The sequence below is a fragment of the Myotis brandtii genome, unplaced genomic scaffold (genome assembly GCF_000412655.1).
Source record: "Myotis brandtii unplaced genomic scaffold, ASM41265v1 scaffold8, whole genome shotgun sequence".
NCBI classification, from domain to species: Eukaryota; Metazoa; Chordata; class Mammalia; order Chiroptera; family Vespertilionidae; genus Myotis; species Myotis brandtii.
In genome coordinates, this window is record NW_005371219.1 from 2937500 (window position 1) to 2943499 (window position 6000).

The window sequence follows — 6000 nt, forward strand, 5'->3', positions numbered from 1 at the left end:
AGACTCAATAAACATTCATTAAACTCCTCATATTCCATGTCACTTCATCAGCCCTGACCTTTAAAGATGAATAAGACAAATAATCTATCTGTGAGGTATGGATTGAAGGAGAGTTTATCACATTTTCAAAAAGGATAACCTTTTGACAAATATTAATTACCCATAATTTGTTAGATATCTTATAATTCCATATGGATGTTTAAGATATCCAAATGAATAAGATTTGGTCTTTCAATCTCATATCCTTTCATGAGAAATCAGAACAATTTAAGTATATCAGCTCTGTTAAATATTGCTATACAATTTCATCTTTCTGCAAAGTCAATTAAGAACAAGGTAAGAATTTTTTGCATTTATTGATCTGATATGTACTGCTGATTCCACAGCAAAGAGGTGTCTATGCTCCAAAGCCTATGATCTCATTATAGAATGAATTATAAATTTATTTCAACTCTTTCCTCAATTATTGATAGAATTCGTGTGGGTGAGAATGGTCTTCAATTTTAAGTAGAGTAAAAGATGATGACTTTGTCCCAGTTTGTCATGTTTTAAACACATGGCTAAATAACTTCGTTGCATTTTAGGTGAATTAAAGTCTTGCACTTCTGCCAGAAAAACTGGAAAAATAGATTACTTTATAATGATGATAATATTTATGTATTCATTCAGCAAATATTATTGAGGGAATAGTATTATCAGATACTGCATTATGCAGACATACTTAAAGTTAAAAAAGACATAACTTCAAAGACCTCACATTCTATTGGGGGAAAGTAATCAGTAAAATAAAATGAAAATACCATACAAAGCAATTAAAAAGGGATGAGCAGGGTATGGTGGAAATACAAAGGAGGAATAATTAAGACTTTATAAGAAAGAAGAGAGTATTCATAGAGAGTTAACATTTGAATTTTTAAGTTAAAATAGAAATTTTCCTGAAAAAGAAAGGAAAAAAAAAAAGGCATTTCAAATAGAGCAAATAGGATGTGAGTGGAGCCTGGGTTACAGGACAGGGAATGTTGCTCTAGGTAAGAGACATGTTAGAACTGGGCAGTGTGGCTCAGGTGGTTGAACATTGACCTGTGAATCAGGAGGTTATGGTTCAATTCCAGGTCAGGGCACATGTGGGCTTGATCCCCAGTAAGGTTGTGCAGGAGGCAGTGGAATAATGATTCTCTCATCATTGATGTTTCTATCACTCTCTCCCTCTCCCTTCCTCTCTGAAATCAATAAAAATACATTAAAGAGAGAGAGACATGTTAGAAGCTGATTGTGAATACCCTTATGTAGCATGATGAAAAGTTTTTCACAGAGTAACAAAAAGTCAAAGAAGGATGATATATAGGTAACTGACAAAGTTATATTCATACTGGGGGCCCAGTGCACAAATTTGTGCACCTTGAAAGGAACTGTGGGCCACGAGGCTGCGGTGGGCACAGGGGTGGGTCTCGGCCCATCCTCTGCACCCCCCCAGCCTTTCCGCCCCAGCACCCTGTCTGCTGGCAGCCCCGCTCCCACTGCTACACTCCCATGGGCTGATGGTGCTGGCCCTGCTCACACCCACTGTTGGTGGGGAGCGGTTGGGGCCGGTGCCAGCAGCAGGTGCAAGTGTTGACTGCTGCCCCGATAACCCCTCAGGAGCAGGGGGAGGTGGAGAAACCCTCAGGGGTGATCAGGGCTGGCAGCCACCATTCCCACCCACTGAAGGTGCTGAGTGATCGGGACCAGTGCCGGGAGCTGGCAGCAGGTGCGAGTGGGGCCGGCACCAGCAGCAGGTGCAAGTGCCAGGTGGGACTGCAGCGTGCAGGAGTAGAGAATTTTCAGTAACCACCAGAGGCTTGCCCCGATAACAGCGACCAGCATCCCGCCATGGTCTGGACCCCCGCTCACCTGCTCCACCATCCCACCACGGCCGATACCCGCCATGTTCCACGTGTGCCCCCTGGTGGTCAGCTCACATCACAGCAACTGGTTGTTAGTTATTCCACCATTTGGTCTACTTGCATATTAGGGTTTAATATATATAGATATTTGGAAAAATCCTCTGATGGTTGAATTGCAAGTAACAATACTCTTGCCAGGCAAGCAGTGGTAGAGATCTGTGTCAAGGCTTTGCAAACGAGAAGGAGAGAATAGGGAATTTCGAAACAGGACTTGATGTGATGGTTGTGAAAAATATAAAAATAATAATAATAATAAATAACCCTTAAACATTTTAGGGAACTGTGATAATATTAATCTATATTGTTAGTGCAGATATGAAATGGAAGAACAGAAATGTTTTTCTTTGTGTTTTCCTTAATTGGTTTTGAAGGAGGTAGAGTGAATGAGGTTGGTGTTGGTCAAGTAAAGTGCATGAGATAAACTAGAATGCTCATGTACATGAAAAACACCAATGTAACCAAGGGTGAAAGCTGATGGACAGCATGTAAGATGTGTGAAGAGGGGTAGGAATTAATAAAAAAGACCAAACAAGAATATTCAAAGAAGTTGGAATAAGAGGATAGAAGAGATTTTTAGAAGCCAACAAAGAAGCAAGCCTCACAGATGACAGGAAGATAGTAGCAGAGATTGCATAAATGCAGTCTGAAAAATAGGCCATTGTAGTTTTTAGTTAAGGAATCATTGTGGACATTTGTATGGCAGTTTCACTTAACTAAAGAGAATGAAAGATAAAATGGTTTAGAGAGTGCATGTAATTGAGAAAGTAGACGTAGAAAGTAGCCTATTCCTTCAAAAAGGATTTTAGTAAATGAAAGGAGGAAGATAAGAAATAAATTGAGGGAGATAGTGAGGCAAGGAGAGATTTTTATTATTTATTCTCGTGTAGAGAAAATTGAGTTTGTTTCTAGGCAGAGGAAAAGGATCAGGGGAGAATTTGGAAGCAGTTCAAATGCTTGGCTTGTCATAGAAAGAACTCCACACCTAAAACTGACCTGGAAAGCTATCTTCTAGTATTCAAATGGAAAATAATACATAAGCCTATTCAAAGGTTGGTATTTTCAGCAGTGTGGATAAATATCTTGTGTGCTCAGCTTTGGAATCTTAAGCAAAGGGACTTCCTCTGGAGGAAATAAAAGCCCATCCATTGGTCTGGACTGCAATGTTAGTAGTATGATACAAGCCTGGAAACTGAGGTGACTAAGCCTACATCTGAGGGACAGATGACTTCCCTGGGGGGTGAAGAACTAGTACTCAAATAGAGATTGACAAGCATAAACTAGTTCCCTTACTTATTTACTTTTTTATAAAAGAATGCCAATTCTTTCATCTGATTGTCTGAGATCTTAACCATATAAATCTCTCTTAATCTATAACACAGAATAACTGCCTTTTAAGTAGATAGTTCAATCTTCAATTATGCACAACTCAGCTCTTGTTAAAAGTGGGTTTGAGACTGTCAAAGTTCAGGAAGAAAACAAAACAGAAGTAAAACCAATGAATCCCCAAAGTAGTAATTAGTAAAAACTTATTGTGTACACCCCAAAAGGCAGGTCATGAACCAGGAACACTCAAACCAAAACATGGAATGAGGCTCAAGGCTATATTGCTATAAAGCAGCATATATAATGAGAAAGCAGTGACTTTTTATTCTTCACAGTGATTGATTGTAACATTAGAATTTTCTTAAATGATAGGTAATTGGTCAGTGGCTACCTCATATCAACATTGGGAAATTGTTTAGGTTTTTTTTTATGATTTTCATGGGCATAAGCAAGAAATGACACAGAGCAAGTTAGTATTGCAAAAGAAGCTAAATTAAGCTTTGTTTGTAGGACTAAATTGGTTTTGTCTGCTCAGGAATTTTTCAAGGTTTTGGTCTCCATTTTTTATTTTAATAATACAATAAGTATTTTATTTTATTTTTTAATCCTTACCCAAGAATATGTTTTTATTGATTTGAGAGAGGAGAGAGAGAGAGAGAGAGAGAGAGAGAGAGAGAGAGAGAAAACAGGATGCGAGGGAAACATCTATCAGTTGCTTCCTGTACACACCCAACTGGGGATGGAATCTGCAACCCAGGTATGTGCCCTAACTGGGAATCGAACCTGTGACCTTATTGGCGTATGAGAAGATGCTCCAACCAACTGAGCCACCCAGCCAGGACTACAATAAACATGTTAAAGAGATAGTATTAGAATAGGGTTCCTAACTGGTTGTGATTTTGGACCCCAAGGAAAATTGGGCAATGTCTGAAGATATTTTTGTTTGTCACAACTGGCGTGGGGGCTTGCTACTTGTATCTGGGCAGTAGAGGCCAGGAACACTGCTAAACATCCTTCAAAGCACAAGACATCTTTTCCCTTACCCTTGTCCCAACAAAGAATAATTAGGCCCAACATATACATAGTTCTGAGGTTGAAAAGTCTTCTATAGAAACATTATAACCAACATTCTTCTAGGTTTTCTAAATTTTATCCTTGTAACAAGTTAGATCATGATAACTTAAAGTACTTAATCTAAATTAGCTTGGGTGTTAATGAGTTCCATTTAAATTAGTCGACATATTTTTGGAATAGTTTTATGTTTACCAAAATATTGAGCAGAAAATACAGAGAATTCCCACATAACTTCTCAGGTTCCCCTTCCCCCAGTTTCCCCTGTTATTAACATCTTGCATTAGTGTGGTTCATTTTCTACAATTAAGGGGTCAATACCAGTATTAACAAAAATCCATAGTTTACATTAAGGTCCACTCTGTGTTGTACATTCTATGGATTTGACAAATGTATAAGGATATATAGCCACCATTATTGCCATACAGAGTAGTTTCACTGTCTTAAAAGTTTCCAGTACATCACCTATTCATCCCTTTCTCTCTCTCTTGGGTATTTTTACTGTGCCCATAGCTTTACATTTTTTTCAGAATGTTATATAGTTGTATACATGCACTATGTAGCCTTTACAAATGAGGATCTTTCACATTGTGCTTTTGGCAATGACTTCTTAGCTACAATAAATGCATTTAAAATTTATCCCTGGGTTTGTGTGGCTTGATAGTTAATTTATTTTTTATGGCTGAATAGTATTCCATTGTATGGGTATACCGCACTTTTTTATCCATTCATCTATTGAAGGACATCTCGGTTGTTTCCAAGGCTTAGCAATTTTGAATAAAACTGCTATAAACATTCACGTGCATGTTTTTGTGTCCTCAGCTCATTAGGATAAATTCCAAGGTTTGTGATTGCTGGATCATGTGGCAAGAGTATTTTTCGTTTGTAAGAAACTTCCAAATTGTTTTCCAAATTCACTGTACCGTTCCTACCAGCAATGGGTATTTCACATCCTTGCCAGAATTTGGTGTTGTCAATGTTTTGAATTTTAGTCATCCTAATAAAAGTGGAGTGGTATTTTATTGCTGACTTAACTTGCATTCCCATGATAACATATGATGTGGAACATCTTTTCATATGCTTATTTGCCATCTATGTATCTTCTTTAGTGAGGTGCCCAGATCCTTTGCCCATTTTATAATTAGGTTTTTGTTTTCTTACTTTTGAGTTTTAAGAGTTCTTTGTATATTTTAAACACCAGTCCTTTATCAGATATGTGTTTTGCAAACATTTTCTCCCCATCTGGGGCTTATCTTTTTATTGTATTAACAGTATCTTTGGCAGAGTAGATGTTCTTAATATAGTGAAGTTCAATGTATTAATTTTTCTTTCATGGATTGTGCTTTTGGTGTTGTAGCTAAGAAGTCATTGCCAAACGCAACATTTTTAATATATTGGATTTTGTTGTCTTTTATGAGAGTCAATATACAATATGACATATGAAACACATTTCTCCAACTTCTGCAGACCAGTGGTTAAAAGTATTGTCTTAATGATATATTCATTTTTCAAAGTAAGAAATCATCTTACAGATTCCTCTTATAATTTTAATTCTGGTGAAATATTTACTTAAGACTTATCTTGAAGGCTTTCCTTCTTTAATTAATGTGGCATGTTATCTGTTGCTGAGAAATTCTAATCCTCTGACTTTTTGTTTTGACTT